Source organism: Phascolarctos cinereus, unplaced genomic scaffold (genome assembly GCF_003287225.1).
Source record: "Phascolarctos cinereus isolate Bilbo 61053 unplaced genomic scaffold, phaCin_HiC Scaffold_4;HRSCAF=312, whole genome shotgun sequence".
NCBI lineage: Eukaryota > Metazoa > Chordata > Mammalia > Diprotodontia > Phascolarctidae > Phascolarctos > Phascolarctos cinereus.
Window position 1 is genome coordinate 502,958,430 of NW_027555847.1, and position 25,658 is coordinate 502,984,087.

General features: G+C 40.1%; 1 long non-coding RNA gene across 1 annotated transcript in view; it reads left to right on the forward strand.

The window, feature by feature from the left end:
• Nucleotides 1-1,401: 1,401 nt before the first annotated feature.
• Nucleotides 1,402-25,658, forward strand: part of LOC110195778 (uncharacterized) — a 66,482-nt gene continuing 42,225 nt past the window's right edge. The window contains exon 1 of the long non-coding RNA XR_002321009.2: nucleotides 1,402-1,486. This is a non-coding gene — a long non-coding RNA (uncharacterized LOC110195778). The remainder of the gene's footprint in view (nucleotides 1,487-25,658) is intronic.

Consider the following 25,658-nt stretch of genomic DNA (forward strand, 5'->3'; position numbering starts at 1 on the left):
CATTCAATTTTAAAAGCATTTATTAAGTACCTACGATGTACCCATTGCTGGGCTAGGCATTGGGAATACAAAAACAAAGAGAAAAATTTCACCTGCCCTGAAGAAAATTAGAGGCTACTAGGAGAAAACAGCATGTACTTATTTAAATAAATACAAGCTAAATACAAAATAATGGGATAGAGGAGAACGTTAACCAATGAGAGCATCAGGAAAGGTTGTTTGAAGGAAATGGCCATTAAACTTAGTCTTTAATGGAGGTAGGGATTCCAAGAGGTGGAGGTAAGAGGGAGAGCATTACCAGCCTGGGAGATAGCTTATATAAAAAACCTGAGCATCCTGTAACAGCCCAGTACTGTTCATGGGGGCTCAGAAATGGATCAGAAGTCTATCCTTCACCAAGCTGACCTCCTGTATCCTCCAAATTCATTTGCCAGTATAATTCTTATTTTCATTGATTCTCTCTGGCAGGAGGATTTAGAGAAAGGTCAGTGTTCTGATTGAGAAAATCCTGTAACAGGTTTGTGCTTAGGAAGTTTCCCAGTTCCTCTTCTAGACCTCAAAGCATGAATATGGGACTGGCTGAAACAAAGGTTGTTAATGGAGCCTGCAGCACAGGCTCCCTCCATCCTGCGCCCATTGCTGCTCTGAACGTCAACCATCTGGGTCACCAAGCCTGGTGAGAATGCCTTCTCTGACAGACACACACACACATACACACCATGGATTTTCAACCCAACTGCCACACAGCTTCCAACAAAGAGTCAGGGTTGAATTCTTCATATCCAAATGCCACAAAATGTGCCTGTTCACTTGAAAACATGTTCAAAGACAGGAGAAAGAAAAGAGGGCCCTGTCTTTCCCTTGAAATTAATTTAACAGCGAAATTTCATTTCATTGGTAGTCTTGAGAGGTCTTAGGGCTAGGTGTCTGAGTCCATTAGCATTCAGAAAATAATTCTTAAACTTTTCTGTACTTGTGAAACCAGTTCTGGGTTTTAAAAGGTCTTTAAGCATCTGCTTTTACCATTCCCTTGGACAATTCCCCAGTATGGCCAGAACTGAGTGAAAATAAATACGAAATAACAAAGTAATAACCCAAATACTTCTTCCACATGTTGGAAAGTCTTAGCATGCCACCGTTGTCTCTTTCAGAGAGACAGAACTACAGGAGCATGGCTGTGACAGTGCTTTTTAAGGATTGGGACTGGGGGGCATTCCCCCTCAATGGGGACATTCTCATATGATAGGATCCCTGTAAATCTAAATTACAACACAGGCTATGCTGAGAAGTATGCAGGCAATTTAGAAAATTCTCAGCTGGGAACACAGATTGCCAAATTCCTCTTACTGAAAATAATTGTGTACTAAAATAGGAGATGACCATAGCTCTGTGGCCTGACGTGTTGTAGTTAAGCGGACACTCCTGGTCATCTCCCTCCAGATCCTTACTAGGTCCGAGAAGTGAAACTACAATACCAGCTTCCAAAGTAAGAAACTTCAGATTAATTTTTGACTTAGTCTTTGGCTCTGACCATCTGTCTTGTTATCAAATCTTGATGCCTTTTGCTTCCACAAGTCCAGAATACGACTTTCCTCCCTTATCTCTATTCCAAGCATTGGTCAAGTCTTGTTTGAACTATTGCAACTTCCTGTTTCTGGGACTCCTGACCTTAAACACTGTTATGGGTTGACCTTAACTTTGCTTCCAAGTTCACAGGATTATAGATGAAGAGTTGGAAGGGACCTTGAAGGTCATGTATTTCAATCTCATTATTTTGTAGATGAATGAGTGAGTGAATAAATAAATGCAAAAGCATTTATTAAGTGCTTATTATGTTTGAACTGCTGAGTGTTGGAGATACAAATCCAAGAGAGACCATCTACGGGGCGGTGGCTAGGGAAGGGTAAAGTCAGAAATCGTGAGGGGAGCCATAAAATAATTAATTTCCAGAAGCAATAGTATTGTTGATCTGATCACTGGTGAAGAAATTGAGGAAAAGAAAAGTTGAACGACTAATACAAGCTAGCACTGTTACTAAGTGGCAAAAGTTAGATTTGAACCCACATTGTCTCAATCCAAATCCAGCATTCTTTCCACTGCAACATACTGTCTATTGTTTTTCCCTGAGCTTCCCACTTCAAGGTCTTATGGAACACTCAATTTCACCCTGGACTAATTCAATTCAGTTCAATTAAGGAAGTATTTGTTCAGCTCTGACTACTTGGCAGGCATTTTGTTAGGCAATCAGGATACAGAGACAAAAGGGAAAGTGTCCTGGCATTTAAATCCTTTAAGTACTTTGAATTCTGCTGGAGAGAAGCCTGAGTTTCCCTATATTGATTACCTCCAGGGGCCTGCTCTCAGGCATCAGAGACTGCATACTGTTTGTCCTTGTTCTGGAAGAGGCTCATGACCTCAGGGAGGTGATGCCATGACATGCAAGTGAATTGGATTTAAGGGAGAAAGGGCTGTGCAAAGTCACCAGCCTCACTTTCTCTTCTGGAGCCATCTGGGTCCAGTGGCCAGATATAGATCAGGATGACTGGAGATGGCCCAGGATGCAGAGAGACCTTGGCTTTTTTTAAGCAAAGGTCTTTCCCAGTTCTCGATTTCTTACCTAGATGCCTGAGGAGAGAAGAGGGAACACTGGAATGTTTCCACACATTCATTACATTTATATGTTTTTTCTCCTCCAATATGAGTTTTCTCATGAGGAGATCATCCTTTACCAGTGCAGGTTAGCACTTTCTTTGCAATTTATGGTCTTGGAGTTGTCTAGAGCACTGAGAGTTTAAATGACTTACCCAAGGTTACTCAGTCAGTCCGCATCAAAGGTGAAACTCGAACCTAGGTCTTTGTGGCTCTGAAGTCAGCTCTCTTATCCGCTACACTGTGTGGGTCTCTCATACTGTTTCACATACTGACAAATGCTTCTTAATCTAATAATAATAATTTGAATAAAACTTAATTGATACTGGTTTTAATTTATTACTCATTAATTTAAAATTGTTTTAATTCATTATTTGTTAGTTTAATTGATTTGTTATTACCTTATCTACCTTTCCCAATGCGTCCTTCCCTATTCTGCTTTCCAGAAAGCCATCCTTTATTAAAAAAGAAAAAGAAAACAGTTCAAGAAAACCAGACAACATGTTGGGAAAAAGTGGCATTATATTCAGTGTTCCACATCCATAGTCCTCCACCTCTATGGAGAAGCAGGGGTTGGTGTCTTCTTGTGTTTGAGAGCTGAGCTCGGTCTTTGTAATTTGACAGCATTCATTTAATTTTTGGGTTGTTCTGTGTCTTCTTGGTTCTTCTTGCTTCACTTTGTGAAGTTGTTTTGGTATGTGAGTGTTGGCATATCTTCCCATGATTCTCTGTATTCATCATATTTATAGTTTCTTCTGTGAATGTAAAAACAGTCCATATCACAGCTTGTTTAGATCTTCCCCAGTGAAAGGAGATTCATTTTATTTAGAGTTCTCTGTTTCTGCCAATGCTGCTATAAATGCTTTGGTATATATACAGGCCTTTTTGTGCCATTAATGTTCTTGGGGGCATATGCCTGGATCAAAAGGTATATTTGTGTATATATGTGTATATATATGTATATATATATATATATATACATATATATACATATATGTATGCATATATAAGAAACTTACATATATTTATTAGTATGTATAAATGTCTTGGGCACTATTTTTTAAAAATTATAATTCAAAATTATTTTCCAAAATGATTGGACCAAGGAATCCAATGAGCTAAGATGGCAGAGTAGCAAGAAGATGCATAGTTAGTTCCCCCTGAAAAAACTCTACCAACCATCTAGAAATGTCACCAAACCAAATTCTGATAGGGAAGTTCAAGAAGCCACATTGAGTCATTTTTCCAGGCCAGGTTGACATAGAAAGATAGAGAGGTCTGGGGAGGGGCAAGATATAGCTATGAAGTACTAAGGTACTGGAGCTGATTATAGTGCCCAGGGACTGGAAGATGACAGAGACTGTGCACCTGGGCAAGACGAACTCCCAGACTCATGTTAAGGCCCTTTGACCTTGTGTAGGATGCAGGAACTATTGCCAATTTTCAGCTTTGTTGCTTACTACCCAGCAGGTGGATTTCTGTTGATTGAAAAAAAAAGATTAATTAAGAAACCCCACAATGATTGTTTTTCAATTCCCAGTTCCATTAGCAATGCATTAATATCTTTCCATGTCTCTGACATTGGAAAAGTGGAACAGTCCTTTTGTCATCTTTGCCAATTTGCTGGGTGTGAGGTTGTTTTGATTTTGATTTCTTTTATTGGTGATTTCTTATTATTTGTGATTGTATTTTCTCATGTGGTTGTTGTTTGCTCATTTTAATTGTGTTTATTTGGAAGTTTAAACAAATTATATAATCAAAGTGACCTTTTTTATCTTTTGTAATAAATCCTATTCCTTGTTCAATTAAGAATTCACTTGTTAGCCATAGCTGTGAAAGATCGTTGACCTTTACTCTTCTAATTTTGAAAACTGTAGCTAACATTTATATGGTGCCCGCTATATGCCAGGCACTGTGCTAAGTGCTTTAGAAATATTATTTCCCTTGATCCTGACAACAACCCTGGGAGGTAGGTGTTATTATTATCCTCATTTTACAGGTGATAAAACTGAGGCAAACAGAGGTTAAGTGACTTGCCCAAGGTCACATGGCTATTAAGCGTTTGAAGCCAAATTTGAATTTACATCTTCCTGGCCCCATGCCCTATCCATTGTGCCACCTAATGATATGACCTTTAATACTCAGGTCACTTAACCATTTTGTACTTATTATGGTTTATAGTGTAAGATATTGGTCCATTTTCCCAACAATATGATAATGCCTGGCAATCACATAATGCTCTAAAGTTTATAAAGCACTTTACAAATATAGGGTGACAGGTTTTTCACTGTGCAAAATCTTGCACTAAATTAATTTGACTTTGCTGCTGAATGATATGCATGATAAAAACAGGAATGCTTGCTACATGGGTGGAGAACTTGGCTCCCTTAGCTTCCCTTTTGTTCTGGTTCTAAGCCATAAAGGAACCTGGGAATACTTAAGACAATTTAGACCCTAAATAAGAGAGTTATCTGTGAGAGAAGCTTTGATCTTCCCCAAGAGGTTGAAAAGGAAAGACCTAAACTTAACCTGGAGCATCTGAGACTAACTTTTGTTAACTTGATGATATAGCTATGACTAAAGGGCTGTTTTTGTTTTCAATCTTTTCAGTCCTAACTGTTCATGACTCCATTTGGGATTGTCTTTGCAAAGATACTGGAGTGGTTTGCCATTTCCTTCTCCAGCTCATTTTACAGATGAGGAAACTGAGGCAAACAGGGTTAAGTGACTTGCCCAGGGTCACCCAGCTAGTGAGTGTCTGATGAGTCTTCCTGACTCCAGGCTGGATGCTTTCTATCCACTGGCACCTAGCTGCCCATTAAGCGCTCTTAGCCTATACTTATTAGGGAAAGTTTCTAGTCACTATACCCTAGCAGAATGAAGTTGACTTGGATTGGCTGGCTCTGAAGAGATGACCCAGCAGAGTAATGAAGCAAACAGAGACAACTTGACCATTTCAGCAAAAGCAGTATGTGGACATTACATCGTCCTTCCATGTTGGAGGTATAAGTTGTCTTGTATTCCCTATGCATGAATCTTTCATGCATTATTCTTATGCATACTCATCACACAGTCTATATGCATCAGAAACAGAATTTGGACCTAGGTCTTCCTGGGTTCTTTACTGCAGCACAGGCTGGTCCATCTCCAGTCATTCTGATCAATATCTGGCCACTGGACCCAGAGGGCTCTGGAGGAGAAAGTGAGGCTAGTGGTTTTGCATAGCCCTCCCTCACTCAAATCCAATTTAATTGCAAGTCATGTCATCATCTCCCTGAAGGCATGGTCCTCTTCAAGAATGAAGGACAAACAACAATCATTTATTTTCTCGCTGATGATGTCTATATTTGTGGAAAAATACACCATGGGATTGGGAGGAATCTTCTACTAAGCATCTTATTCTCCTCTTTCATTAAATGTATTTGCTTTCAATTAATGATCATTTATGACTGAATTGAGAAAAAGTATATACAACATTAGGGGCTAGTGAGCAATTCTTTTTGAGCAAATGTGGACCCACAGGGTACCTTGAATCTGGGGTAGCTGTTCCAGGGGACTCATATGTGAGAGGGGCTGCCCCAAGTTCCACAATAACACTGTGAGGTAGGTACTATAGGTGTTGTTATGACAGTTTTACAGATAAAAAAAACCTGAGTTCGGGAAGATTAAGTAACTTGCTTATGGTCATACAACTAGTAAATATCAGAGGTGGGATTTGAACTCAGCTCATCCCGGTTCCCAATCTAGTGGTTTATGATACTGCCTCTTACATGACTAAAATGTGGCATCCATAACTGAATGTAATAATCCACATGTAATCTAATTGGGGGAAAAATGGCTCTGGAGTCAGATGATCTGAGTTCAAATTCTGCCTCTGTCACTTACTACCTGTATTATCTTAGGCAACTGACTTAACTTTTTTAAGCCTCAGTTTGCTTACCTGTAAGATGAGATGACCTGCGGTCCTTTCCAGTTCTGTATTTACGATCCTATTATCCTATCACCTTCCTGGTCCTGGACACTATGCTCTCTTAATGTAGCCTATATTTCATTAGCTTAATTGGTTACTGATACAGCTGGATAATATGCATTGTTGACTCATGTTGAACTTTCAGTCCATGAAAAAACTTCAATATTCTTCAGGTGAACTGATGTCTAACCACGCTTAATTAGATTTTATTGTACTAGATTTGACCAATGTTCTATGTTGCTGTGATTTTTTTGGGGGGGAGTAGGGATCCTGTCATCAACATGCTCACCATCCCTTTGATCTTTGGGTCATCTGAAAATTTAGGAAGCATAACATCTTGCACCCTTATCTAGGTCATTGATAAATATATTAAAGAGCCCAGGATCACACACAGATCCCTGAGCACTCAGCTTGAGTCTTCTTTGTAAGCTGACATTGAACCACTGATGATTATTACTTGTGTTCATCTATTTAACCCGTTGTGAACTATGAACTATGAATTTAGCTCACACCCCTCTGTCTTGTCCACAAGATTCATATTAGAGACTTTGTCAAATGCTTTGCTAAAATGTGATGACGGGGATTCCCTAATGCGAGGGTGGGAAACCTTTGGCCTCCAGGCCACATGTGGCCTTCTAGGTCCTCAAGTACCTCCCTTTGACAGAATCCAAACTTTGTTCTGTGAAGTTTGGATTCCGTCAAAGGGCCACACCTTGTTTAAAAAAAAAAAAGAAAATGAAGTTTACAGAGTGAATCATAGGTTTAGAGCTGGAAAGAATCATGGAGGCCTTGAAGTCCAACCACATCTTACAGATGAGGAAGCTGAAGACCAAAGTGGTTATGTGGCTTGTTTGAGGTCACATAGCAGAGCCAGGTCTCTGCTGTAACTATGCTGGTTTCTTGTGAATATTGCTTCTTTTTCTATATATTTATCAACCATTCTCTTGAGAACATTCTAGAACAAAAAGTTCTTATCCTGGGATCCTTGAACTTATTTTTAAAATATTTTGATAAATGTATTTCAGTAAAACTCTTTTCTTTTATAATACTATGTATTTTGTTTTATACATTTACAAACACTATTCTGAGAAGGGCTCCATAGGCTTTACCAAGGGTCCATGACATGTAAACAGTTAAAAACCCATGTTCCAGAATTTTACTAGGAATTAAAGTTGTCAAGTTCCTTGGCCTATAGTTTATAGGCTCTCTCTCTTTTTTTTTTTAATTGAGACAATTGCTTTTCCCCAATCCTACTTCATCTCTTTTATTCTCCATGATCTTTCAAAGATTACTAAAAATGACTCTGAAATCATGGCCACAAATTTATTTATACCAAAAATTATAATTAATCTGGGCTTGGTGACTTGAACTTATCAAAGGCAGCTGGGAGATCTCTGGCTCTCTGTCACTTTGGGCAAGCCATGTAAACACTCTGGGATTCTGTTTCCTCATTTGTAAAATGAGGTGGTTGTAATAGATGGCCTTGAAGGTCTCTTCCAGCTCTAAATTCATGGTCTTTTGATCTCCCTACTTGGGCAACAACTTTCTAGTAGCCATTTTTCTTCTTTATTTTTTCTATTGACCATTTTTCTTGTTTTTTCTCCTAATTTAAAGATCATTTTCTTTGATAGATAAAATGGAAGCAAAATTAGAGTTGAACAACTCTGCCCTTTCTTCATTGTTCATTATCATTATTCTAGCCCTACAGCATAAGCCAACATGTTTTCTTTAATCCTCTTCCCCCCGCCCCAAGATTATTTAAAAAATGAACAAAAGTTTTATTTTTATCCTTAACTTTTCTTACCATTCCCAATCCCTAGCACATTTTCAGGCACATAATGTATGTTTAAAAAATTCTTCTTGATTTATTCTGATCTTCATTCCTGACACTATTCCCCCTGATTACACGCTTTCATTTTTTTCCTGTTACCTTCTCTTGCTTTCATCTTCCTTAAATCTTTTAAAAATTGAAGTTGTTTGAGAAGTTCCCTGAATATCCACATTGGCATCTTTGGACAATTTCTATTTTCCTCACTCATTGGAATTGTTTTGTCTTCAGAATTTCATTCTTGGGATCTTTGCATTCCTTCTGGGCTGACCTCCCCATGACTTTTGTACTGTGATACCATTTAACACATGCTTTCTTTGAACCCTCTGGAAATCTGTTCTCCTACAATCTAGGTAGTCTGTTATACTAAACCCTTTTTTCTTTTTTTATCACAAATTCTTGGAGTTTTCATTTTCTTCCAAGGCTACCATCGTAATCTCACCATCAACAAGTTCTTTGTCGGGGAGAATCAGGAGCAGAATACATGTTCCCTTCAATGATTCTGTTACCTTTTGAAGGATGAAATTATGGCTAAGTAAAGCCAAGGAACCATTAGCCATTCTGCATTATGCAGAGAGAGAGAGAGAGAGCTCAAACAGACATCCAGATTATTGATGTCCCCCATTACTACTATATCATGCCTCTGTGCCTGACTTGTGGTCTATTTCCCAGACTCCTCATCTAATTCCTCTTTCTGGTAGTCTGTCAAGTGCTCCAATGACAATATTGCTTCTCTTTCTGCCTCCATCAATCTTTACGCAAATGGTTTCCACCATGATTCCTTCCTGTGGTTATTGGATTTCCTTGTATGACAATGTCTTCTTAATATGCAATGCTACTCAATCCTCATCCTCCTTACTTCTTCTGTCCATTTTGAATTAGGTATAGCAGGGTTTGTTTGTTTGTTTTTTTACCTCAGTTCCATGAACTTGTGTTTTTAAAAATAAAATCTGACAATTGTATTTCAATGTAATTCATTTCCTTTGTAATCCTATGTATTTCATTTTGTGCATCTAAACCCATCATTCTGAGAAGCGATTGATAGGCTTTACTAGACTGCCAAAAGGCATCTATGACATAAGAAAGGTTAGGTGCTCCTGCCTTATAGAGCCACATTTCAGTCCTGGGTCTGACTCCACTAAGTCTCCTCCTCCTCCTCCTCCTCCTTCCCCTTCTTCTTCTTCTTCTCCTTCTCTTTCTTCTCCTTCTCCTCCTTCTCCTTCTCTTCCTCCTCCTTCTCTTCCTCCTCCTTCTTCTTCTCCTCCTTCTCCTTCTCCTCCTCCTCCTCCTCCTCCTCCTCCTCCTCCCCTTCTTCTTCTCCTTCTCCTTCTCCTTCTTCTTCTTCTTCTTCTCTTCTTCTTCTTCTTCTTCTTCTCTTCTTCTTCTTCTTCTTCTTCTTCTTCTTCTCTTCTCTCTTCTCCTCTTCTTCCTTCCTCCTCCTTCTCCTCCTCCTCCCCCTTCTTCTTCTTCTTCTTGTTAAAGTTATTATATATTTATTTTTCCATTCAATTTTATTTTATTTTCAGTTTCAGATTCTTTCCTTCCCCTTCTCCTACCCCAACTCATTAAGAAGGCAAGAAATACAAAAACCCATTACAAATATGATGACCCCACTAAGTCTCAATGATAGCTACGTGGGCAAATTTAGTTCCTTGCATTAGAATCTCTACTTTATCTTGCTTATTACTCATCATTTGGTCTGAAATCCTGGGTTTCATTATTGGCTGCTTTTTTAGATTTTTTTTAAACTGCTAATTATGTGGGTGTCTCCTGGTACTCTTTCTCCTACATTGTAGCTACTCTTCACAGGTTGTTTTTTTTTTTTAACCTTGATGGCTATATATAAGTAATTTCCTTCTTCCTCTTCAATCCAAAGAAGGCTTTTTGATTATATATGGTCTTTCAAAAGTGTTTGTGCAAATTTAAGCTCTAAGAACTCACAAACTGGGACACCCTAGTACATAATCAAATACCCTTTTTGTTAGCCTTTGTTAGGGATACTCTGCTGCTGTCCAGGAGTTTACTCTAGTGGGGACCTCATTAGGTACTGATATAGTCCATTCCATCCTTAGATGACTCTAACCATTAGGAAGTCCTTCTTAGACTGAGCTTCAATGTCCTTTTTTGTGACTTCTATCCTTTGTTCTGCATTCTGGAGACAAGCATGATGACCCTTCAAATTTTAGAAAAAAAGCCACCATGTGCCCTCTTAAAACTTCTCTCCTTCAGGTAAAACTCTTCCAATTTTTCCAGAGAGACAGCATGGTGAAGGCAAAAGAATGTGGATATGAAATAAGAAGACAAGCGTAAGTCTTAACTCTACCACTTAGTAGTTATATGAGACTGAGCAGGTAATTAACCTCTCTAGCTCAGGTTCATTATCTGTAAAACAGGAATATAATATGTACACTATTTACCTCATATGATTATCGAGTTTTTAAAAACAACTAATATACGCATGGAATTTTGCTAGGATACAAAGATAAGGAAAACAAGGTGCACCCATGGACCTTATTTACCAGCAGGTAAACTATGAGACATACACAAAGCAGCCTGGTCGAGTGGACTGAGCTTTAGATTTGTCATCAGAAGGCCAGAGTTCATATCTGAGCTCTGCTTCTGCCTAGCTTGTGACCTTGGCAAAGTCCTTTATGCTCTTTGAGTCTGTTTCCTCATGTAAAAAATAAGAATATTTGCACTGCCTATCTCACAGGGCTGTTGTGACGATCATAAAAAAAGAAGAATTTTGTTAACCATCAAGTGCTATGTAAGTCCCATGGGGCTGTTATTGTAGGAAAATTCCTTGGTAAGTGGTAAAGGGCTGGGTCACCTGGCACATTTGTGAAACATTATTGCTATTTTTCAACAACTCCTCATATGCTCCTCATACTTGTGGGTCTACTCACTCTCCTAGTCATCCTCTTTTACCATGCATTGCAGCCTTTCAACATCCTTTCTAAAACGTGATGCCCCAAACCGAGAACCAAATTTACTCTGGACGTTGTATTTCCCTTTGTTGTTCAGTTGTTTCCTGACCCCATTTGGGGTTTTCTTGGTAAAGATACTGGAGTGGTTTGCTATTTCCCTCTTTATCTCATTTTACAGATGAGGAAACTGAGGCAAACAGGGTAAAGTGACTTGACTGGGGTCACCCAGCTAGTATCTGAGGTGAGATTTGAATTCAGGTCTTCCTGATTCCAGGCTTGGCATTCTTTCTACTGCGCCACCTAGCTGTCCCATATTTCCCTTTTAAAAAATTTTTTTAATTTTTAATTTTTTTAAATTTTTAGGCAATTGGGGTTAAGTGACTTGCCCAGGGTCACATAGTTAGTAAGTGTCAAGTGCTTGGTCTGAGGCTGGATTTGAACAGGTCCTCCTGACTTCAGGGCTGATGATCTATCCACTGAGCCACCTAGATGCTCCCCATATTTCCCTTAATGCAGTCTAAAATAACAGTTTTGCTTTGTTTTGCCTTCCAAGTCATATTGTTGGATAACATTACACTTAAAATATCTCAATGCCTTTCCCCCCACAATAAACACGATTCCTGCAATGTGTCTTAGACATCTCCTCCTGAATATCCTCTTGGTATCTCCATCTGTGTTCCCAAAGTCCTACTCAAATATGTTATGGTGGAGAGCTGTAGCTCCAAAGACTATACCAGCAGAAAGTAAACTTGGATCAGGAAAGGTATTGAGTATGGCTCTAGTGATAGACCAACTCTGCTTTCCAAGGACCAGCCTAGCTAAGAACATAGAGACTAGTGACCAGTAGGCATTACCACTTAGTGATAAATTCTTTGGCCATGGCAACCCGTCAAACCAAAATTCAAAATGGCCTCCGAATGTGTCTTTACACTGAGGTAGTGAGGGTGGCACTGTGGCAGAAATGGGAGCCGAGGTTGCTAAGAAATACATCATTTTTAGAGCTTGTATAAACTCAGCTGTTATTATTCTGTGATCCTTGTACAATAATCAACGAGTGTACATACTACTGGAAGGCCTGAATCATATTAATCTTGACGTTGTTGCAGTAAAGAAAAACAGAAGAAAGAAGGAAATTGCAGCTAAATGGAAGGATGGCTCCCAAGTACTACCTGGAGAGGCAAAGAAAGGAATGGGCAGCCTGGTTTTATTGAATGCCCAAAGACAACAAAAGGCATTATTTAATGGCACATTAGTCTATCTCTTATTGTGATGCTCACGATGAGTGTTTGCAAACAGACCACCGTGAAAATAACTGTAGCTAAGTCACCAACACTGGTTGTAGATGATGAAAAAGTAGAGAATTTCTGTAAAGAGCTTAAGAAGACTGGCATCTGTGTGACCTTCTGGCCCAAAGAGAGAAAGCTCCTAGAAATCCATTCAATAGCAAACAACATGATTATCGTGCCAGTTCAGAGGGATTTACTTAGAGATACGTGAATGAAAAATATTTATTGAGCACTTATTATATATTAAGCACTATTCCAAGTGAAAACTGTCTCTTCTCTTAAGGAGCTTACATTCTAATAGGGGCAGATAACACATATATGGGAAAAATGGCTGGAGTAGGAGTAAGGGGGTATTCAGTTTTTGAAAATTACTGGGATAGTGAGTAGAATAATAATAATAGCTAACATTTATACAGCACTTACTATGTACAGTCTCCATGGTAAGAACTTTGTAATTAGTATTTCATTTGATTATTTCATTATTTGAAATGAAAATGATTTCATTTTATTATCTCACAACAACCATGGTAGATAAGTACTATTTTTACCCCCATTTTACAGATGAGGAAATGGAGGCAAACAGAGTTCAAATGACTTGTGTATAGTCACAAGGTAGTAAGTGCCTGGGGCTGGATTTGAACTGAGGTTTTCCAGATTTCAGGCTTAACACTTTATCCACTGCACCACCTAGTTGTTTCAGACCCAAAGATTAGCTCATCTTTTCCTATAGTGATGGCAGCATTGATTTGACTATAGTTCCAAAACTGGAAAGTGTGGGGCAGAGAATATGCATGCATCCCTCAAGGCAGCTATAGAGAAAATGATGTCCAGTGAGTAAAATAAAGCATTATTGGGGCTTGTCTGAAATAGTGGGTCATGTAATCAGGACAACAGGGCCCCAGAGTAGGAGTTTCAGAGCTGAAAGGCTTTTCTCATTGCAAGGAAACTTGTCCCAAAGGCAAAAGAACTGATGAGAAGATAGTGGGTGAGCACTCTCTCTCCCTTTTTTTCTTGTCCTTCATATTTTATTGGATTTGTATTTTTTGCGTGTGTGAGTTGCATTGGGAAAACATAGTGTTAAAAAGATGGTTTAAAGATAAGCACAAAAGGAGATTTCCTTGTGCTCCCCCAGAGAATCTTCTAGCTAATCACATCTACTGCATGTACTTTCCCAAGTTTAGAAACCCTGAGGTGGGTTTGATGCTCCTTTAGCAACGTGAAGCTTTGGTATGATTTGACATTTATCACAAACTCATGTGCCAGAATCCTCAGCTGCCTTCTGTCCTGGGACCATGCTGGGGAAATAGTCAGTGGTGCAATAAGGAATGGAGTTACCAAAATGTGGTCTGAGTTTTGGGAAATACGTTCTTGCTGAAGGAGCCAGGGAAAGAAATGACTAGAGGGTCAGCTGTGTAGCAAGGCATTCTCAAATCTCACGACAAATTTTAGGACTCAGTTTCCCTATCTGAAAAAACAGGAGCAGTAACATTTTCCTGGTGAGTATAGTTTGTGAATGATGTGTGTGTGTGTGTGTGTGTGTGTTCTCATAAATACATGTGGGTGTGATTTAACTTACAAAATTGTACCCTCATAAGCTATTATGTATTCTTTAAAGGCATAGGATTGTGAGCTATAGGATCAAAGCACAATGAGCCAGAGAGGCTGAGTGCGACCCTAATTGTAAGGAAAGTATTTTATTAACTCAAAAACATTATAGGTGGGAATTGTCGTCATCATCATAATGTGTAGCAACAACCACTGAGCACAGGGGCAGGGGAGTTTTCTCGCATACTAAGGGGCCCCAGCCCAGGGTTCACACAGCCTGCCCCAGCTGACTCCTAAAGAGAGGAGTCAGGCTCTTTCCTGTCACTTCTTGCTCATTATGTCCCTGCTCCAGGGAAAACCACTTAAAGATTAGCTTCATCTCATGTCTAGGGTCTCCCCCAAAGAGACTTTCCAGGTCCGTTATACACAACTATTCAATTTTCAATGTATATAGCTATTATTTTCCTCCACACTAGGGAAATGTTTGACCCACAAAACACTCAGAAGCATGCATTGAAAAAGACTGAAAACATGGAATAATTAGGAAGAACTTCTATTATACTTTCTTAGGAGGTTGGTACTTAAAACATGAAAACACAAAACAGATATCTTGTGGGACTGCTGACCAGCTATTCGCCTTCACCTCAACTCTGTACTTTCTGAGGAATGACCTCAAAGTCTGTGTCTTTTGGCAGGATGATGCATGGTTTGGGCTCGTTATCCTTGTCAGGGATCATTTTTTTCTGAGAAGGGTGTCGTTGCAGAAACCTCGTCCTGCTGCTGGTCAGCTGTGACTGAGGAACACAGTAACTCCCTGACTCCCATGGTAGCCATTCCCCAAAAGCTCTCTCAATACTTGGTCAATCAGTATTGTTGTTATTCAGTCATTTCAATATAACTCTTCATGACCCCATCTGGGGTTTTCCTGGCAAAGATACTGCAGTGGTTTGCCATTTCCTTCTCCAGCTCATTTTACAGATGAGGAAACTGAGGCAAACAGGGTTAAGTGACTTGCCCAGGGTCACCCAGCTAGTAAGTGTCTGAGGCCAGATTTGAACTCATGAAGATGAGTCTTTTTTGACTCTAGATCTGGCACTCTATCCACTGGGCCACCTAACTTCGCCAAGCATTTATTACATACACCCCTACTGATGTACCAGGCACTACATTAAGTGCTGGGGTTACAAAAAGAGGCAAAAGACAGTCTCTGCTCTTAACAAGCTCACAGTCTGATGGGAGAGAAAACATGGAAAAAATTATGTGCAAAGGTACCTGACTAGCTCTGCATCACCGCTACCTACTTGCTTTTTAATACCAGGCCTCTGACCATGACCACCCTCTCCTATGTTACCAATGATCTCCTAACAATGAATACTTGCCATCTTTTCTCATGCTTTTCCTTGTTGACCTCTCTTGACTTTGAAATCCCCATTTCTACCCTCCTTCCCCTACTCCTCTCTGGGGTCCCAGTCCTCAGCTCTGTGATATAGCTCTTTCCTGGTTCATCTTCTCTTTCCCTAGGCCTTAAGGAAGGATATTTCCCAAAACTGTGCTCTGGGATTCCTTTTATAACTCCTCTATGTTTCCCCTTCCCAACCTTGGTGATTTTATCAGGCTAATGGGCACAATTATCTCTTAAAATTCTTTCGTTTCATATAGAGACAGGCAATTTCCAATTGTTCTGTTGGTTTTGTGGTTTAGTTGATTTTCAGTCGTGTCTGATTCTTTGTGACCCCTTTTGGGGTTTTCTTGGTAGAGATACTCAAGTGCTTTGCCATTTCCTTCTCCAGCTTGCTTTACAGATGAGGAAACAGAGAGAAATGGGGTTAAGTGACTTGCCCAGGGTCACATAGCTAGTAAGTATGTGAGGTCGGATTTGAATTCAGGTCTTTCTGACTCTAGGGCCAGTGCTCTATCTAGTGCATCACTTTCAAGCCTGGATTTCCCATTGGCATTTGGGAAAAGCACTGGCTTTGGATTCAGAGGGCCGGAGTTAAAATGCTGTCTGGGATGCTTACTACTGGTATAATGTTGGGCAAGTCCCTTAACTTCCCTGGGCCTCAGTTTCCTCCTCTGTAAAATGAAGGGGTTGGACTACATTGAATCTTAGGGCACTTTCACATTTATATTTATCATCGTAGGATCTCAAACTCATCATATCCAAAATGAGAAGCATTGTTCCTTCTAAGTTATACAGTGAAACAGATCTGAAGTCAAAGAATCTGAGTTCAAATCCTACCTTTGGCACTTAGAGACTTTTGTCAAGTCATTTAACATCTCTGGATCTATTTCCTCATCTGTAAAATGAAGGGTTTGGATTAGATAGCCTCTGAAATCCCTTATAATTCTCACTTTATGAGCTATGATCCCAAGTCCTTATCTGTTTCAGATTTCCCTACTCTTTTTGAGGGCACTACTGCCCTCCCAGGGGTAGCTAAGTGTGCAGTGGATACAATACCAGGTCTAGATTCAGCAAGACTTGAGTTCAAATATCCAGCCTCAGACTCTTACTAGTTGTGTGACCCTGGGCAAGTCACTTTACTCTGTTTGCCTCAGTTTCCTCATCTGTAAAATGAGCTGGAGAAGGAAATGGCAAACCACTCAGGTATCTCTGCCAAGAAAATCCCAAATGGGGTCACAAAGTGTCCAACAGGACTTAAAAAATGACTGGACAACAACTACCTTCCCAATCCCCCAGGCACATACCTTTGGGGCATCCTTGACTCTTTTAATGATTTTTTAAAAAATCTTGTTGCCAGGCAATGGAGTTAAGTGATTTGCTCAGGGTCACACAGCTAGTAAGTGTCAAGCCACTGAGGTCTTCCTGACTCCAGGGCTGGTGCACTGTTCCACCTAGCCGCCCCCATCCTTGACCCTTCAGCCTCTCCTTTCCTCTGTATCTAATCAAGGATTAAATCCTTTTGAGTCACCCACCAGCATACCCACCAGCATATCTCCTGCATCTATTTGCATCCAACTGCAAACCTTGTTCAGATCCTCATCACTTCTTGCTTGGACTATGGTAACAGGCTCCTAATTTTGTCTCATTTCCTCCAAACCCTCACCTTTCAAAGCCAGTTTATATCTAGCTGACAAAATTTTCTTCTTAAGGAATGGGTCTGACCATGTCACATAGCTGCTCAAAAATCTTAGCTGGCTTCATAACTTTAGGGTGAAATAGAGAGTCTTGAACCTAGCATTCAGTACCCTCCAGGCCCTGAATCCCATCTACTTTTCTAGCCTTATTTTGCATTACAAATCATACATCAGGTAGATTTTGTTCCAACCAAGCAGAACAACTCTCTATTTCCTAAAAGTGATATCTTATCTTCTGTTCCTCTGTCATTATACAAGTCACCTATCCCTCAAGCCTAGAATGGACTCCTGCATTTCACAATCTTCATCTTCCTTCAAGGTGTAGCTGAAGCATCATCTCCTCTATGAAGCTGTCCTCCATCCCCCTAGTTACTAGTGCTTTTATCCTCCTCAAATTACTTTGACTCATACTTAAATGAATTAAATGAGTTCCTGCTGCTCTTCCTTCCTACCTGCCCCCAGTAGAATATAAGCTCCTTGAGGGTAGATATTATTTTGTTTCCATCTTTATATCCTCAGTGCCCAGTATAGTGCATTGCACATGGCAGATGCCTGGGAAATATTTGTTGAACTTGAATCTAAGAAAGAACTTCCGAACAATAGCAGTTATATGAAAATGGAATGAGTCAACTTGAGAGGTAATAGCTTACCAGTCAGTGGAGGTGTACAAGTAGGGGCTAAACTAGCCATTGGGGAAATTATAGAAAGGATTCACACATTGTCAGGGAATGATTGTCCTAGGTAACCTCTAAAACCTATTCTAATAGGCTATTAGAACTATTAATAATACATAAAAATAATATAATATGTAACATATAATATATAACATTTTAAGCCTTACAAAGCACTTTCCCCATAACAGTCTTGAGGCATAGCTAGTGTGGTGATCATTATCCCTATTTTACAGATGAAAAAATTGAGACTTAGAGGTGGTAAGAAACTTGACAAAAAATTCCACAGCTAATAAGATTTGAAGCTGAGATTGAAATACAGATTTCTCTGATTCTACGATGTGGAGGAGAGAATTGATTGTTACACATTAATATGGTGAACTTGGATTCTTTCCCACTAGCTTCCTTCCCATTGCTTAGCATATTGTCTGGTACACAGTAGGCACTTACTAAATGCTTATTAGCTGACTGATTGAGAAGCTGAAGTGTTGTGTAAATTAATATCTTGCTATTATTTAAGTACCATAGGGAATTTTTTTTTTTGGTGGAGAGTGGTGGTAGTTATCAGTGTAGAGAAATCACCACATGGAAACTTCCTTCATTAATGCAGGTCAGAAACTCATTTGAAATTTATGTGAAACTTGAAAAGTTAGAGGTAATGAGAGGTTGAATGACTTTCCATGAGGCAGCTAAGTGGTGCAGTAGATGAAGGATTGGGCCTGAAGTCAGGAAAACCTCAGTTTAAATCCAGCCTTGGACACTTACAAGCTTCATGACCGTGGGCAAGTCACTTAACCTCTACTTACCTCAGTTTCTTCAACTAAGTATATCTTAGAGTTTGGAGGAAGTGGGACAAAATTAGGAGCCTGTAGCCATAGTCCAAGCAAGAAGTGATGAGGGTCTGAGCAAGGTTTGCAGTTGGGTGATTGAAGGGATGCAAGAGGTATGCTGGTGGGTGACTCAAGGATTTGGTGCTTGGTTAGGCACAAAGGATTGGAGAGGCTGAAGAGTCAAGGATGCCCCAAGGGTGTGCAGCTGGGGGATTGGGAGAATAGTACAAGAGGGATAATAATAATAATACCTGCTTCCCCGGGTTAATATTTGTGAAAAGCACTTGGTACAATACCTGGCACATTGCAATCCTGTGTAAATGTTTGCCTAAGTTCATGCAGCTAGTAACTGTCTGAGCTCAGCTGTGAACTCAGGTCTTTCTGACTCCAGGCCCACTGCACCACCGAGCTGTGTGACCCTGGGCAAGTCACTTAACTCTGGTTACCTCAGTTTCCTCATCTCTAAAATGAACCGGAAAAGGAAATGGCAAGATACTCCAGTATCTTTGCCAAGCAAACCCTAAATAAGGTCACAAAGAGTTGGAAGTGACTGAAACCACTGAACAACCTACAAATGTTTATTTCTTCTCCCTTTTCTCCTCTTCCCACCAGGGTGGCACAGCTAGTGTATGTCAGAATGGAGGCCAATTCTTGGCCTCCAACTAATTCTGTTTCTGCTGTAATTCTAGCTCTCTCTGTAGGAAGAGAGTCATTTCTGATTCACTCAAAGTGAATCATAATTCTGAGTAGTCAGAAAAGAACACTGATTTAATTAGCTTTATTTCCAGTACATTTTCTGCAGAGGAAAGCATGTTAATAAAAATATTAGTTTGGGCTGGTCAGTTTTTTGTTTTTCTTGGTAAAGCTGTTGAAATCTCTTACATGCAGAACATCACTAACTTTTAGTACATCAAGGAAAAAAAAGATTTCATCTGCACGAGTGCTCTGTTCACTGATAGCGATTGCCACCCTTCTTTAATTTAACGCTTGGCCTTTGAGAGTTGCTCCACCCGAGAAAGTCATCCTTCTGAAGGTACCTTGGAGCTCTCTGACCCCAGCTAGGCTGGTCTTCAGAGCACAGATACAGTGTTGTCAGACATGTTCTCCAGACCTGTTCAGTTGTATCTGATTCTTCATGACCCCATTTAGGGTTTTCTTGGCAAAGATAATGGAGTGGTTTGCCATTTCCTTCTCCAATTCATTTTACAGAGGAGGAAACTGAAGCAAATAGGGGTTAAGTGACTTGCCCAGGGCCACACAGCTAGTAGGTGTCTTAGGCCAGATTTGAACTCAGGAAGATGAGTCTCCCTGATTCCAAGCCCAGCGCTCTATCCACTGCCACACCTAGCTGAACCTTCTAGTTTATAAGGGGTTCTAAGTTTCAGAGCTTATACTCTAGTTATGTGGTGGGGAATTTGTAGCTGGTTGACCTGGGTTTGAATCCTGCTTCTGTATGACCACAGGCATGTTACTCACCTTCCCTGGGCTTCACTTTCCTCATCTGTAAAATGTGGGAGTTAAACCCAAACAAATCATCGGCATTTCTTTATATTACTAACCAAGCCCAATAGCAAGAGATAGAAAGAGAAATTCCATTTAAAGTTACTGTAGACGTTATAAAATATTTGGGAGTCTACCTGCCAAAACAGATTCAGGAATTATATGAACACAATTACAAAATTTTCACACAAATAATGTCAGACCTAAATAATTGGAAAAATATCCATTGCTCATGAGTAGGATGAACCAATATAAAACGTAGGGTTAGGCTAGATGTTTTCTGAGGTCTCTTCTAGCTTTGAACCTTTAAAATGGCAAAGTCACTTCCATACTACAATAAGGTGCTATAGGTCAAGGTGGAGAACTGCTATGAAATATTGGAGCTAGGTCACCAGTTCCCTATAAGGCATTCTTAATCAATAATAGCATACATTTTAATAGGACATTGCTATTCATAGTTTGCTTTTGTAGCATAGTCCAGTAAGAACTGTTTTATCTAGCATCACATTCAATTAATCACACATCTGGGACCACCTCTAGTTATCCTGATCTATGTCTTGCTACTGGACCCAGATGGCTCTGGAGGAGAAAGTGAGGCTAGTGACTTTGCACAGCCCTGCCTCACTTAAATCCAATTCACCTGCAAGTCAAGGCATCACCTCCCTGATATCATGGTCCTCTTCGAGAATGAAGCACAAACTATAATGGTTTCTTCAGCACTACATTCAATCAATCAGCAAGCATATACCAATGAAGCACCTACTATGTGCTAGGCATTGTGCTAGATGTTGGAGTACAAAGATAAGAATGAGGTAGTCTGATCTCGAGGAAATTATATGTTATTAGGGTAAGTAACATGTGTAATATAATATGCCCTGCATATAAGAAGTGCTTAAAACATGCCTTTTAATTAATTAATTAATTCATATAAATATATACATGGACATGTACGAAAATATTCATAGCAGCTCTTTTTGTGGTGGCAAAGAATTGGAAATTGAGAGGATGCCCATCAATTGGGGAATGGCCGAGCAAGTTGTGGTATAGGAATGTAATGGAATACTATTGTGCTATAAGGAATGATGAACAGGCTGACTTCAGAAAAACCTGGAAAGACTTATATGGTCTGATGCTAAGTGAACTGAGCAGAACCAAGAGGACTCTGTATACAGTAACAGCCACGTTATGCAATGACTAATATTGTTAAACTGAACCCTTCTCAGCATTACAAGGATCTAAGACATCTCCAGAGGCCTTGGGATGGAAAATGCTGTCCACATCCAAAGAAAGAACTATGGAAGTCAAATCGCTGTCACTTATTTTTACCTTCTGTTGAGTTTTGTTTCATCTTTTTGATGGTTCCTCCTATTGGTTTTAATTTTTACTTACAACTTCACTAATGTGAAAATATGTTTAATGGGTATGTAAATGTAAAGCCTATATCAGATTGTGCTCAGTCTTGGGGAGGGTGGGGGGGGAGGAAGGGGGAGGAAAACTTTCAACTCAAAAGCATATGGAAGTGATTGTTGATAAATCAAAATAAATTAATAAAATTAAAAAAATAAGTATATATACATGGAATACACAAAGTAAATACATAATATTTTAGGTGGGCAGAGGCACAAGGAGCTAAAGGTAGCAGGGAAGGCTTGAGCTGAGTTTTGAAGGAAGCTAGAGATTTTAAGAGGTTGAGTGCATTCCTGGCATGGAGGATGGTAGAATGTGCAAAGGGAAGTAATATGTAATAAACTTAGAAAGGCAGGCTGAAGTTAGCTTATGAAGGGCTTTAAATGCTAAATAGAGGAGTCTGCAAACTGACCTTTGTTCTGCTCCTGGCATTTCTCCTGGAGTTGTTGGGCAGCAAACACCATATTGACTGTTCCTCCGCCCTTTCTGAAGCTACGCTGGTTCTCAGATAGATGACCATCTTCCAGGTGAAGGATCAGCCTATTAAGGAAGACTCTGGCAAGAATCGTGCCAGCAATGACTAAGAGATTGTGATTGTCACAGGACAATCTATTTCCTTTACCTTCATAGAGATGGACATTGGAGGCATCCTTAAACTCCTGGGGGATAACCTTCTCTTACTATACAACCCGGAAGCTTTCATATGAGCAATGGACCCCCCCCCCACTTTGTAAATCTCAGTTGTAATAGAATTTATTTCCCTAAAGGCAATAGGGACCCATAGAGGTTTTTGAGCAGGAGTCTGACATGGTCAGAGCATTCTTTTTAGAAAATTGCTATGTGGAGGATGAATTGGAGAGGAGATAGATTGGAGATTTAGAGCCCAGATGGAGACTATCACAAAAACTTAGGCCAGAGGCAAAGTGGAACTGAACCAGAGTGGTGGCTGTGGAAATAGGGATAAGGAGACCAATATGAAAGATGTTATAGAGGTAGAATTGTTAAAACTTGACAACTGATTAAATATGGTGGGGTGAACGAAGATTTTTAGGATGGCTTTGAAGTGGAGAACCAGGAGATTAGAACAATGGTGGTGCCCTCCAGAGAAACAGGGAAGTTTGTAAGAGGGGTGAGCTTTTGGGAAAAGATTATGATGTGCTTGAGTTTGTATGTTGAGTTTGAGAAGTCCGCAAGATAACCTGCTTGGAAATATCTAACGTTCAATTGGTGATACAGAGAACGTAACTCAGGAGAAAAAGTAGGCCTAGGCAAGGGATTGGGTACTCCATCTGTAAGCACAACTAAATCCACAGAGAGGCAGACAGACACACAAACGCACACACACAGACACAAAGGCACACACACACACACATAGACACACAGACAGACTCTTAGACACAGACATGCAGAGAAAAAGAGACAGATACGCAGATACTCAGAGACAGAGACAGAAAAACAGAAAAATGGAGACTGAGAGAGTCACAGACACAGGCTGAGGGTCAGGCCTGTGAATATACCCATGATTTGGGCTAGATGATCCAGGAAAAGAGTCTAAGAAGGTGAGTACAAACAGGCAGGTGGAGAACAAAAGGAAAGAAGAGAAAACCCAGAGAGAAGAGAATATCTTCAAGGAACTTACATTCTCCTAGATGCTACTTCTCAACTTAGAACTTCTTTTTTTTTTTTAATTTTTTGATAACTGGATTTTGATATAATTGGGTTCCTTTTTGTAAATTTCATTTTATGTCTTTAAAAACATTATTCTGAGGTCCACCAGCTTTGCCAAATGGCCAAAGGGATTCACTACACAAAGAAGGTTAGGAGCCTCTGACCTGGAGGATGCAACATGTAAAGAGATAAGAGAGTAAAAATACAATGTATAAGATAACACAAGATATAAGTGAATATGAGACAAAAAGCTACCTGAGTGAGCTGCGCCTCATTGGAGGCTGGTCTTTGAGTGGTCTCAGGCCACTGTTGGGCATCTTGCAGTAGGGATTCTTTATCAGAAATAGGCTGACTCAGAAGCTGCTAAAATTCCTTCCAACTCAAAAGTTTTCTCATTCTATGATTCTAAGATAATTTGAAGAGGAAGAAGACACCGACAATTTGTGATCAAGAGAGGCTTCTCTGCCTTTTATTGTGTGATGATAATTGATGCTCATAATGATGAAATTGAAATCTTGCCTGCTGAATCATTAAAGAAAGATGAAAGTACATTCAGTATAATTCCTATACTTTACTATAATCTGATTCTTAAAAAAAAACAAAACGGTGATTCACATGCATGGTAGAGGGTAGTGAGTTGGAAAGGAATCTGAGGCTTAGGTGTTTGGAGATCTGCAGTCCACTTCCTGCCCCATTTTTAACTAGCTGTGCGACAGTGACAGTTCATGTTTCATATTTCTTCCACTTCTCTGAGCTCTATTTTCCCCATCTGTAAAATGAGAATGATTCTAAGAATCCATCTGACGCTAAAACCTTCTGATTCACTTTCTAGCCCAAGCTTGCTGGGTGCCATAGTTTGCTCCCCTAGCTCATTTCTCATCTTAGCAAAGAGCCTGTGATGTGCCCTTCTGAGGCTTTCCCAGAAGTGCTCTGTGGAGTCACAGCACCCCTGATAGTCCTTCTTCTGAAATGCGCGTGGGCTGCGATGTTGGCCAGGGTGCCATTGTTGGCCCACAAACAATATGTGTCTCCAAGGCAAGTAAAAGTTCCCACACTTTGTGCTTCAAAGATGCTTGGCGGGTGAGCCCTGCTTTCCCCATTAGTCCTGGGTTTCTTGTTTCTTTTTCCTCTCTCTTTGTTAGGTCATCTATTCATGACTGGGGCAAGATGCCATGCTATTCTTTCTCATTTCTGGATCAGTCTGTTATTAGCCATTCTCCTTGGGTGCCCTATTCATGGAAACATAACCACCCTTCGTTAAAGTAGGTGAGTTACGTGAAAAAGCACAAGGCCTATTTTTTCCTGCTTGGTTTGGGCTTTTCCTGTGATTCAGCAATCTTCAGAGGGGAGCTCCTCATCTCATTGCTCCGTCAGAGTTCACGTCTGTGATTCTGAAAGTCTTGGAGATTGCTTGCTGTGGAGGAGATTTACATGTAGTAATTTTCCTAGGGAAAAATAACCTCGTAGCAAGCATGAAGCATCTGTTGTTGTTAAGTTGGCTGTTTGGAGTTTTCTTGACGAAGATACTGGAGTGGTTTGCCATTTCCTCTCCAGCATATTTTGCAGAGGAGGAAACTGAGGCAAAGAAGGTTAAATAACTTGCCCAGGGTCACACAGATGGTAAATGTCTGAGGTCACATTTGAACTCAGGTCTTCCTGCCTCCAGGCCTGGCACTTTACGTACTGCACCACTTAGGTGCCCAAATTAGTGTCAGAAGCAAAATTTGAACCCAGTTCCGTTGACGCTGGTGATTTTTCCAGTGTACTATGTTGAAGAGCAGCAGTCAATTTTAAAAGGATCTTCTCATGGTAACAGAAGCACTGAAACGTCAGAGTATGTCTATTCCAACCTCTTCATTTTATAGTTGAGAAAACTGAGGCCCAGAGAATTAAGGTGATTTGCCCAAGGTGACATAGAAAGCTGGTATTGGAACCAAGTTGAATGGCTCCAGTTTCAGAGCCCTTTCCACAAAGCTGTGTGAGCACAAGGCATCTTTTCCTTTAGGGAGCTCTGGTTTGGGGAAAGGAAAGACAGGCAACACTTGTTTTATGTTGAATTAGGATTCCAAGCTGCCCGCCATTCATCCTTTGGCTATGAGCCCTTGAAGAGGTTAGCAGCTATCAAAAAAGTTGGCCTTTCTGAGTGTGTATGTGTGTGTGTGTGTGTGTGTGCGCGCGCATGCACACTTGCTAGATCCTTTTCTTTATGGAGCTCTATAATCGTATATCATTTGCTTACTACGAAATTATTTTTTTTTATTTTTTGCTTTGGCAATCGGGG